This window comes from Mercenaria mercenaria, chromosome 18, assembly GCF_021730395.1.
Source record: "Mercenaria mercenaria strain notata chromosome 18, MADL_Memer_1, whole genome shotgun sequence".
Taxonomy (NCBI): domain Eukaryota; kingdom Metazoa; phylum Mollusca; class Bivalvia; order Venerida; family Veneridae; genus Mercenaria; species Mercenaria mercenaria.
Window position 1 is genome coordinate 49,951,069 of NC_069378.1, and position 12,356 is coordinate 49,963,424.

At 37.1% G+C, this 12,356-nt stretch overlaps 1 long non-coding RNA gene across 1 annotated transcript; it reads left to right on the top strand.

Annotated features, from left to right (window-relative positions):
• The first annotated feature begins 411 nt into the window (after positions 1-411).
• Positions 412-10,167, top strand: LOC128550727 (uncharacterized). The gene is made up of 8 exons (XR_008368398.1): positions 412-828; positions 1,093-1,231; positions 1,568-1,729; positions 2,060-2,147; positions 2,824-2,977; positions 4,260-4,393; positions 7,889-7,955; positions 9,669-10,167. It is a non-coding gene; the product is annotated as an uncharacterized LOC128550727 (long non-coding RNA).
• Positions 10,168-12,356: the final 2,189 nt, after the last annotated feature.

The window sequence follows — 12,356 nt, forward strand, 5'->3', positions numbered from 1 at the left end:
GTGTTTGTGGTGGTGGGTTTGGTGTTTGTGGTGGTGGGTTTGGTGTTTGTGGTGGTGGGTTTGGTGTTTGTGTATTCCATGTGATCTCGGTAATATTCGATTTCGATAATGTTTTCGTTGTTTTGTTGAAATAGGCTTTTGGTGCGAATTGTTTGTCGCATCGGGTTCTTCATCTTTCGTTCCGTTACAAGATGATTTTCTTTCTGCCATTAGCAATACATTATAACTAGATTTATTGATGTACAAAATTAAATATTGCGCTGTGATTAATTTGTTTTATACGTATCCCATCAGTTTTAGATAGCTGCAAAGACATGTTATGAAATTTGCAGACGACATATATGAGGTGCAGGCGAGATCTGGGTTGAACGCGCGAAAGCTGCCAAGACATACCATGAAATATGCAGACGAAAGACATGCGGTGCAGACGAGATCTGGGTTGAACGGGCAGATTGTTTTATTTTATTTCTGCGTTTTACTCTTTTTGTTTTGTATTTCTTTTTTCTACTAGAATGCTGGGGTATGTATACTTGAAGAAATAAGACGCAGACGGACATGGAGATGCAGACCAAGCAAAATGTGCGTTTCTCTTTATGATGAACAGGTATGTATATTGCTACTTATGTTATCCTTTTTTGTATGCATTTTTTCAACCTGGTGGCTGATGTTTACAAGCACGTGTGAATATATCATGTTGTAGACAATGCAATGGTTTAGTGGATGGTGCAACTATGGTACATGATATTGACTACAAGCACGTGCGTGGATGTCTTTGTTGTAGATTTCACAGTGGTTAGGTGGATGCTGCAACTTGATCCTTTTTCTGAGGTATGTAATTTTTCTGACAGGTACAATTAGATTATTTCGTTTGATAGCTTGTTTGCAGTTTTCATTTCACAAGTTAGGCACATTCATTTTCATTTTAATAAATTTTCTATAAATTTTCTGGTTATCGTGTGGGCGTACATGGTTTTTTGTTTCTTTTTTATTTTTAACTCATTACTGTTAATTGTTAGATAATGACTACCAGTATTCATTTAAGCAATGCATAACTTTAAACCTTTAGAAAGCAAAGAACTATTTTTCTCGTAGTAATTCTGGAGCGTAGGAATGTACATTCAACTTCTGGCTATGGTGAAAGTAAAACTAGAAGTATATTCGATGAGAAACTCAGGCTATCAAACGAGGAACCCGAACTATCCGACAAGAAGCAGTTTCCTGTACCATACACGTAAGGACTCGCTTATAATTTATATTACACTTTGAATATAGGTCGGTAAATAAGTTTGATTACACCAAGTAGGTTTTCATGATTGGTGTAATTGTACGTCGGGCTCGTTGCTGTGTTGCGGTCTAAACAGGCAAGCGTTTGCTACCGCATAAGCCTGAGATGTGGTTCGAATTCGTGATTTTTGGTGTGTGAGTTTGAAACCCATTTTCTCCTTTAAACCGTATCAAAGATTTTATAACAAACTTTTGTTTTCTGTCAGATCTTTTCATATTTGGCATTGGTGTAAGTGTTGGTTTCTGAAAAACAGTGTGGCTGTTTATTTTATTGTATTAACAGGAAGAAAAATTTAGTTGATGGAACTACAGTTGTCGTAAAATTGCCTTGCTGGTACTAAAAAGATGCCGATAACCAGAGGGGCACTGGTAACCAATAGATGTCGCTCATCAGAGGTGTTCTGGACCCCTTATGTCAACATAGTAATCCACTGTTCTCGACAAGGTAGGCTACTAAATCACTTTAGAATTGCTATTTACGTGACGCGAGTTCGAGCCACAGTCTGTATTACATCTACGGTTTCTGACTTATCTGAAACAATGTTAAATGTGACAGGCACAGCGAAAAGCTATTGTTGATATAGGCTGACATCTGGTTCTGTGTCATAACTTTCCTTTTTTCCTGACCATATTTAGAGATTTGTCAAGTTATATAATCGCTGGTAGTTATTTAAATTTTACAAAATAACAATTTCGGTAACTAAACTTAAGGATTATATATCCATATGTAATAAGAGGATTTATAACATGACAGTTAGTTGCCAATTATATCTAGCAGACGACACTTGCTGCTTCTACTAGATGACGCCAGTGGCAGAAGAAGGGACCCGATGCCTGGAGTAACTTTGCAGTATAAAATTTTGGTAAAATATTTGAATTTGTTTTTCGTCATACTTTCCAGTATAAAACTTTCATAAAATAATTCAACTTTTATATTGTCGTCATTATGTACACTGATACTGGCTTGTATAATTTGCAGACCCTAATAATATATAAAGGCGATGCATTTATGATGCGTTTGTTCCGGAAATGAAAAAAAAAATACCAACCTTAAACTGAAGAGTGTATAACTTTGCAAATCACGGATCGACTGTTTCACCAGATTAACTTACTTGAAAAATAATTATTGGCATATATATACTGTCATTTCTAATAGTGCAATAAAACTTATAATGTATGACTTATAGGTTATTAGATTTGTATCGAGAAATATGCATGAGTTATGCAGCGGAATTATTGCGCGACTTCAGGGCGCAATATTTCGCGAAAGAAAGAGTGCATATTATCGATGCAAATCTAATAATCTGTATATTACATACGCATCTAAAGTAATAATAGTTATATAAACGATATGAATTAGTTTTTAACATGAGCAAAATTAATCTTATCGTCGTTAAAGACATTTCAAATGCGACGACACACGTAAAAATTACATCACAAATGACGCCACGCACCCGACATGAAATGTGAAAATATTGACGTTTCTTTACGGAGTTTATAACTGAGTATGTAATTGAGTATGTAATAAAAAAATTTCAGAACTGTTCGATTAGTCTAGATAGAGTGGTTTTAGTGGAATTCAGCCCTTGATGGACATATCGTCTGTATTTGCCCTGTCCTGGTGATGGTAGAGAGCTCTTCCACACCTCGTGCACATATCAGAATCCGCGAGGTAGGCGACGAATTTATTCAGGTAAAGAGAAATGTTACTTCATAACGTTTTTATGCCCCCGGCATCTGCTGATGCGGGAGGCATACAGTGATTGTCATGTCCGTCCGTTCGTCCGTCCGTACGAGGTAAACCAAATGGGACCGTTTCGTCTAGCATCAATACCCCTAACTAGACTTTGAAATGTTACACCTATATCAGAACATTGTGTACCCAAATTCTCATACAGTTTCTACCCAATTTAAACGAAACATGAAGTGGACATGTGTATTATCGAAAATTCCATGTCTGATTTTCTGCTCGAGTTCTCGGACGTCGAAATTTTACAACTACATCAGAACACATTATGTACTTAAGTCCTACAGCTCAGATGAAACTTTGTAAACATCAGCTTGAAGAAGACATTTGCTTTTTTCTGGAATTTGGTGTCCGATGTTGTTTTTTTTTTAGTTTTGCCTCTTTTTAAAGTCTTAGCATTATTCTATCGAAAATTTTCAGGGGTCATGTGTCATACAATTTGGACATCATTTTTGTTCTCTTAAGACATTTACTGACGACAGAAATTTTATCTCGATACATTTATACTGTTTCATTGTTTGATTTTTTTACTCAGTTTTAAAGACATTGATTCGGGGGTCTTGAGAAATTCTGCATTTTTTAATGATACATCTTTACTCCATGTCTAGAGATAAAGCACACTTTTTGCACAAGGCATAGTTTGGCGTGAATACTAGTAGTTCACAATAACATTGCGAAATGGTACTCGTTTCAGTCGGGTTATCACTTTCCTCGGACTTTATCACAGAACCCCTGTTAAAAACCTCAAATTTTATTTTAAATAAAGGTAATCAATATAGTATTAAAAAAACAACTTTGAAATGTTTTCATTTTAGCATCCTCTATGACATGTTAGATTAAAAATTGAACTTGATTTCTAAATTACTGCGAGTCACTACATGTTCATTGTAAAAACTGGAAAATGACAGAACTTGAATATGCATCTTTCTGATTAGTCAGTTAGAATTTCTGATCTGCTATATAGGCCATTTTAATTTGTATAAACAATGTTATAACCATAATTTCCCCCATGATTATTGCTCATGTCATTAAGTTTAAATATTGGCCACCAACTTTCAGCAAAACAGTTTCCTTGAAGTGAAAGAATTCAACGACCTCGAGCGAGACTTGAACCCACGAAGATATGACTGTGCAATTGCCAGTTATTAAGCGATATGTAGCATATTTTCATTGAATTGCATGAATTTCGCTTGTTACTGTAACGGTTATAAGTATGACCTTTTTTCAGGTTTAAAACGACAGGAAGACAGTGTTTTACATTGTTGAAAGACAAAGAAAACGAATCGATTCCAGAACATGCCGTCCTGTGTTTGTTGTTTTCGACAGTTGAGGGGAGAGTCCGATGCATGCCAGATACTATCTGTAAGAAATTTATGAATAACTTTGTTCCATTTATTCTGAAATATCTTGTTTTAAACACAATTATACAAATTATGTAGAGAGCTATCCTACTCGGTGTCCGTGGCCATTCTGCTAGTTTCTTGGCAAAAGTTTTTTTTTTTCATTTTTAGCTCCACTATTCGGAGAATAAGGAGGGGGGCTATTCTACTGGCCCCGGCGTCGGCGTTGGGGTCGGCTTGAGCTTTCTTGGTTAAAGTTTTTCGGCAACCTTTGTTTTTCTGTCATATCTTTGTTACTATTGCTTATATCTTACTGTAACTTCACATAAACATTGTCCAGCATACAAACAAAGTATATGCAGGGGTTTGGTTCATTTTGCCCAAGGTCAAGGACACAAAGATGTTATACTTGGGTTATTTTTAAGGTTATTTTTTGGCAACCTTTGTTTTTCTGTCATATCTGTGTTACTATTGCTTATATCTTACTGTAAGTTCACATAAACATTGTCCAACATACAAACAAAGTGTGTGCAGGGACTGGGCCCATTATACCCAAAGTCAAGGTCACAAAGTTGTTATACTTGGAATTATTTCCATGTTAAATGTTTTTGAAAGCTTTGTCTATAGACATATCTTTGCTTCTTTAAAAGATAATGACTTGACATTGAAAATATTTCTTTATAATGTGTGTTACAATCCCCATAACTCTAATTGTATTTTTTACAGAATTATGCCCCTTTCATACTTAAATTTTTTGGGCAATCTTTGCTTTCTTGATGTTACTTTAGTACAATATAAGATAAATACTTGAAACTTGAAATGTGTCTTTATCATCATCATCTGCATGAGTGGTAACAATCCACACAACTCCGATTTGTATTTTTGACCAAATTATGCCCCTTCCATACTTAAATTTTTTGACAATCTTCGTTTTCTGGACATAACTTTGATAATATATAAGGTAATGACTTGAAACTCAAAATATATTTTTACCATCATCATCTGCATGTGTGGTAACACTCCCAATAAATCTAGTTTGTGTTCTTGACAGAATTATGCCCCTTGGTGTATCTTCCTTTTAAAGTAGAGGTCTCTTATTGAGACATATATTCATTTTACTATCAAATCGCCGAATAGTGGAGCGTGCTGGCTTACGGACAGCTCTTGTTCACGTTATCTCATTTGTGACTCAAACCTAAAACATCACATCATAAGGTCCTGGCACTAATCCGTCATAAATGCTCTTATCTTTTTTAGTTAATTATTCTTATGCCCCAGCTGTCGAAGACCCGGGAGGCAGATATAATTTGAACTGTCCGTATGTCACACTTTCTTGAGATTTTACCTCCTCCTGCAGTTCTGTTCGAATACAAATGAAATTTTTTGGACTTCACAATGACAACTACGTCTGTACCTTGTGTACCAATTCAGATGAAGCCCAGCATTCATCAGCATTAAAGCACCCACGCGTGCATTATAGGACTTTCATGTTGTCTATACTTATGCTTTTTTTATGCCCCCGAAGGTAAGAATATTAAAATCGCATTGTCCGTCCGTCCGTGCGTGCGTGCGTACGTCCGTTAAATTCTTGTCCGGGCTGTAACTCTTCCATCAATAAAGAGATTTTGAAATAACTTGGCATAAATTTTCACCATAATGAGACGTAGAGTCATGCGCAAGACCCAGACCTAGCTCCAAGTCAAGGTCACACTTAGAGGTCAAAGGTTAACATGGTCTGTTTCGTGTCCGGTCCATAACTCTGCCATCCATGAAGGGATTTTGAAAGAACTTGGCATAAATGTTTACCATAATAAGACGACGTGTCATGCGCAAGACCCAGACCCCTAGCTCTAAGGTCAAGGTCACATTTACAAGTCAAAGGTTAACAGGGTATGTTTCGTGTCCGGTCCATAACTCTGCCATTCATGAAGGAATTTTGAAATTACTAGGCATAAATGTTCACCATAATGAGACGACGTGTTATGAGCAAGACCCAGACCCCTAGCTCCAAGGTCAAGGACACACTTAGAGGTCAAAGGTTAACATAGTCAGTTTCTTGTCCGGTCCATAACTTTGCCATTGATGAAGGGATTTTGAAAGAACTTGGCATAAATGTTTACCATAATAAGACGACGTGTCATGCGCAAGACCCAGACCCCTAGCTCTAAGGTCAAGGTCACATTTACAAGTCAAAGGTTAACAGGGTATGTTTCGTGTCCGGTCCATAACTCTGCCATTCATGAAGGAATTTTGAAATTACTAGGCATAAATGTTCACCATAATGAGACGACGTGTTATGAGCAAGACCCAGACCCCTAGCTCCAAGGTCAAGGACACACTTAGAGGTCAAAGGTTAACATAGTCAGTTTCTTGTCCGGTCCATAACTTTGCCACTGATGAAGGGATTTTGAAATTACTTGTGATAAATGTTCTCTATAATGAGAAGAGGTGTCATGAGCAAGACCCAGACCCCTAGCTCCAAGGTCAAGGTCACACTTAGAAGTCAAAGGTTAACATAGTCAGTTTCTTGTCCGGTCCATAACTTTGCCACTGATGAAGGGATTTGGAAATTACTTGTGATAAATGTTCTCTATAATGAGAAGAGGTGTCATGAGCAAGACCCAGACCCCTAGCTCCAAGGTCAAGGTCACACTTAGAAGTCAAAGGTTAACAGGGTATGTTTCGTGTCCGGTCCATATCTCTGCCATTCATGAAGGAATTTTGAAATTACTAGGCATAAATGTTCACCATAATGAGACGACGTGTTATGAGCAAGACCCAGACCCCTAGCTCCAAGGTCAAGGATACACTAAGAGGTCAAAGGTTAACATAGTCAGTTTCTTGTCCGGTCCATAACTTTGCCACTGATGAAGGGATTTTGAAATTACTTGTGATAAATGTTCTCTATAATGAGAAGAGGTGTCATGAGCAAGACCCAGACCCCTAGCTCCAAGGTCAAGGTCACACTTAGAGGTCAAAGGTTAACATAGTCAGGTTCTTGTCCGGTCCATAACTTTGCCACTGATGAAGGGATTTTGAAATTACTTGTGATAAATGTTCTCTATAATGAGAAGAGGTGTCATGTGCAAGACCCAGACCCCTAGCTCCAAGGTCAAGGTCACACTTAGAAGTCAAAGGTGTTTCTTGTCTGGTCCATAGTTCTGCCATTTATCAAGGGATTTGAAAATAATTTGGCACAAATGTTAACCATATTGAGAAGATGTGTCACACTTATGACCGATGCCTCTTAGGTCAAGGGCACAAAACGATATGTGATTTTTTGCGAATACAGCTGTGGCATTCTTGTCACCAATAGTAACAGCTCTTGTTGTTTTTTGAATTTAACAATATACAGCTACAAGCTTTGATCATTCAGCTCTTCGTACACTTTCCATTTAGTTTAAACAAAACTTGGTACACTTAACATGAACATTCGTGTTGGTAATTCATTGTTTCCGACTTTTGTGTTGAATTTTTCAGCAGGCTCTTGTAATATAATTTAGTCTAAAATTTGTAGGAAAGTCGACGAAGGCGCTTGCAGTAATTACATACGAAGAGGGCTATACTATTGAAACTATTGAAAAGTACGTACAGAGCTTTTCAAACATACACACAGTGCTATTGAAACACACTTGTGATCTAGTTGTTTTGCTTACTTTTTGTCAAATTATTTTTGTTGTTAATATGCTGACTTTTGTCAAATATTCTATTCCCAGCTTTTAGCTCGACTATACGAAGAATATGGAGAGCTATCCTACTCAACCCGGCGTCGGCGTCGGCGTCCTTCCGCGTCCCCACCTTGGTTCAAGTTTTTTTACACTTCATCCTTTTACGCCTTATCACTGTAATTACATGATGGATTTGTTTCAAACTTAAAATGGTTATTCCTCATCATCACCCACATCATATAGTACAAGGGCCATAACTCTCACACCAATAGTTCATGAATTATCCCCCTTTTTACTTAGAAGTTAAAGTTTTGATGCACTTTCACTATATCTTAATCATTACTACATGGATTTGATTCAGACTGAAAGCAGTTGTTCCACATCATATCCAACATCATATGACACAAGGTCCATAACTCTGGTACCAATATTTAATGAATTATCCCCCACTTTTACTTAGAATTTCATGTTAAAGTTTTGGTGCAATATCACTGTATCTCAGTTATTACTAAATGGATTTGATTCAAACTTAAAATAGTTGTTCTACCTTATCACCCACAACGTATGACACAAGGTGCATAACTCTTGCACCAATTTTTCATGAATTATGCCCCCCTTTTACTTAGAATTTAAGGTTAATTGTGATGCATTTCCATTATATTTTAGCTATTACTATATGTATTTGATTCAAACTTGAAGTAGTTGTTCAGCATCATCACTCACATCATATGACACAAGAGCCATAACTCTTGCACCAGTATTTCATGAATTATCTCCCCCTTTTAGCTCGAATTTTCGAAGAAAAAGTAGAGCTATTGCACTCGCCCCGGCGTCGGCGTCGCCGTGGGTTAGAGTTTTTGACGAAGTAAAATATCTCCGTTACTATCAAAGCTTTTGACTTGAAACTTAAAATACTTATTAACCATCAAAGTCTATACCAGGAGAAACAATTCCCATAACTCTGATTTCTCTTGTTACTTATAATTTCAGGTTAAAGTTTTGGTGCACTATCACTCTATCTCAGTTATAACTAAACGAATTTGATTCAAACTTAAAATAGTTGTCCACCTTATCACCCACATCATATGACACAAGGTGCATAACTCTAACACCAGTATTTCATGAATTATTCCCCCATTTCACTTAGAATTTCAGGTTAATGTTTTGGTACACTTTCACTCTATCTCCGTTATTACTAATTATTACTATTGCACCAATATTTTATGAATTATGCACTCCCCCCCCCCCCACCCCCCAACCTTTTTGCTTATAATTGTACTTGTTTAGTGTTTTAATACACTTTGTCTTTCTTATAACTTGATATTTTTGACACAGACACAAGCTATTGTGCAATATCTACATCCACCATTGTAGTCATTTAACACTCCATTGACAGCTCCAGCTTCCTGAAGATTTGCCCCGTTTCACTATGCAGCATCAAAATAGTCGAGCGTGCTGTCTCCTGTGACAGTTCTCTTGGCAGTTGTTTTCTCCTACAAAGGAAGGGGAGATGTATAGTTCTACTGATTATTCTGAGAATGAAAAAATGGAAGATTTAGTTTAAGATGATTTTACCTTTAAGTAACATCTTTATGTATTTTTATCCTAATTATTTGTCATCATTTTCAGATTGATTTCGAACACTCTGGTGAGAAATATATGCAGAAGAAAGAACCAAGTATGATAAATCCACGACAGACCTGGCACAAGCATATAGCATGACAACACTACAGCCGCCATGACAAAAGCATAGTTAAACAAATTAGACATAAGCTAACATGTATATAATTATATCCCAACGTACAAAGTATATTGGGCTATGTTGGAGTCACGCTTGTCCAGTCCATCCGTCCGTCCATTTGTCCACCATGGCCGCTAGGATGATTTTCATAAAACTGACATAAATTATAAACCACATCAAGACGATGTACAGAGTGCTCAACCTAGGTCACAAGGCCAAAGGTCAAGGTTACTCGTGGAGGTCAAAAGTCAAATAGCTTAGCTTCATGTCCGCTCTATATTATCTAAACGGCTTTGAAAATATTTAGCTCGACTGTTTGAAGAATAAGGAGGATTACTGTACTTGCTTTGGCGTCTGTGTCATTGTCGCCGTTGCATTGAAAGTTAAAATTTTAGGACAAGCTTCTCAGTGTCACTATATCTTCTTACTACTGTCCTTATTAACACCAAACTTCACATAAGTGTTGGTCTTGGTAAGGGAAAGACATCTACCTGTATTAGTTTAGGAACAAGTATTCTAAATGTCGAAGTCACCGGCTTAAATATTGTGATAGTCCTGTTAAAGTTTCATGATAAGCTTCTCAATCACAATATAACCTCACATAAAGATTGATCTTAGAACGTGGCAGAAATCTTTTTGTTTAGGGTCAGGTTGCTCAAAGGTCAAGGTTACTGGGGTCAGATTTTGTAACAGTGTTGGTTAAAGTCTTGTGCCACATTTCTCAGTTTGACTTATATCTCATAACGTTTCCTAGAACTGGTATCCCTCATGTCCTATCATTTTTAGCTATACTCACACTTCATCTACGTTTCTCCAGACATCTACCCAAAAATGCGTTCCATACAAAAACTTATATTTCATGTTTCCATCAACTCCCCTACTCCACTGTCTTCACCTACCTCCTCCACCCCATTTCACCAAACCTTTACCCTCGCCCCTAACCCCTGCCCCCTCAATAAAAGGGATAAAATGCTCCTTTTCGATCTCCCACACTTACTTATAATTATAACAATATCTTGTTAAACATTTTCCTTATAGTCGAGCAGACACATTTAACTCAGATCACTAGGTCAAAAGTCAAGGTCACACCTAAAAACCAAAAGTCATGATGACAACATTTTACTTTCCCTTTATCAAAGTGAGGTCTGGGGGTACTAATCGACTTCAGTGATAACTTTAGTTGATCAGGTGTTAGTGGTAAAAATGTGTAACATTTGCTTTATTGGGGGGTATAGGAATGGTCTCCATCCGTTCGTCCGTCCGTCCGTAACACTTTCGTGTCCGGTCCATATCTCCTAAACCCCTTGAAGGATTTTCATAAAACTTGTGTCAAATGATCACATCAAGTCGATGTGCAGAACTTCTGAGTTTGCCATGTCGGCTCAAGGTCAAGGTCACAACTCAAGGTCAAAGGTTTTAGCCTTCCATTTCGTGTCCGCTCTGTATCTCCTAAACCTCTTGAAGAAATTTTATAAATCTCGGGTCAAATAATCACCTCATCAAGAGAATGTGCAGACCTTAGGAGTCAGCCATTCCGGCTCAAGGTCAAGGTCACAACAAGGGTTGAAGGTTTGAGCCTTCCATTTTGTGTCCGCTTTGTATCTCCTAAACTCCTTGAAAGATTTTTATGAAACTTGGGTCAAATTATCACTTTATCAAGACGATGTGTAGAACTCATGAGTCAGCCATGTTGGCTTAAGGTCAAGGCCACAACTTGGGATCAAAGGTTTGATCCTTCCATTTTGTGACCGCTCTGTATCTCCGAAACCCCTTGAAGGATTTTCATGAAACCTGTGTCAAATGATCACATCAAGATGATGTGCAGAACCTATGAGTTAGCCATGCCGGCTCAATGTCAAGTTCATAAAGGTTTGAGTCTTCCATTTCGTGTCCACTCTGTATCTCTTAAACCCCATGAAGGATTTTCATTAAACTTGGGCCAAATGATAACCACATCAAGAACTCATGATTCAGCTATGTCAAGTCAAGGTCAAGGTCACAACTCGAGGTCAAAGGTTTGAGCTCTGTCTCTCCTAAACCCCTTGAAGGATTTTCATGAAACTTTGGTCAAATGATCAACTCATCAAGATGATGTGCAGAATTTATAAATCAGTCATGTCAGTTCAAGGTTAAGGTCACAGCTCATGGTCAAAGGTTCAAGTTACCCTTTCACTATCCATAACAGTGACGGGGGTTTTAGCTGTCTTTCAGACTGCCATGTGATAATTGATTTTAGGACGGGAGATATTTGTTTGTTTCAGTGTAAGATCGATCAAATAATTCTAAATACATCTCTGGAAAATGTAAACTCTAGTGTTCAAGCGTGAAAAATAATCGATTTTACTATAAATCAAAGAAATTTTATATAATGCAATTAAATATATGAGTACTATTAATCAAAGAAATTTTATATTATGCAATTAAATATATGAGTACTATTAATCAAAGAAATTTTATATTATGCAATTAACTAATCAAAGAAATTTTATATTATCAATTAAATATATGTGTACTAAATTGTACACATTTTACAAGTATAACATCTCGCCCAACGTGCAACGTTACGCTTAAAAATT